We start from the raw sequence: 337 nt of genomic DNA on the forward strand, positions 1-337 counted from the left end.
CGGGCAGAGCGAGAAGAGCGGTCCCGTTCGCCATGAACGTCCGTCCCTCGTCTGGCACGGCTTAGGCCCGGCCCGGGAGAGCACAGCATCACCACATCGGTCGGCAGCATAACGCGAGGGACCCCCGAGCAAGGGAAGGCCGGCGAGGACAGCGAGCGGAGGAGCCTGCTTCAGCCTCACCGACCCCTCTCCTCCTCCAGCAAGCGCGGGCGACGACCCCAGGACGAGAACGCCTGACACGCACTGGCACGGAGCCGGTGGGATGGGGTAAGTCGCGACCGCACCCGGGTGCCGGCGGCAGGGAGTGCACGTGGTAGAGGACCCCGCGCCCCTAACC

Source organism: Equus asinus, unplaced genomic scaffold (genome assembly GCF_041296235.1).
Source record: "Equus asinus isolate D_3611 breed Donkey unplaced genomic scaffold, EquAss-T2T_v2 contig_148, whole genome shotgun sequence".
Lineage (NCBI taxonomy): Eukaryota > Metazoa > Chordata > Mammalia > Perissodactyla > Equidae > Equus > Equus asinus.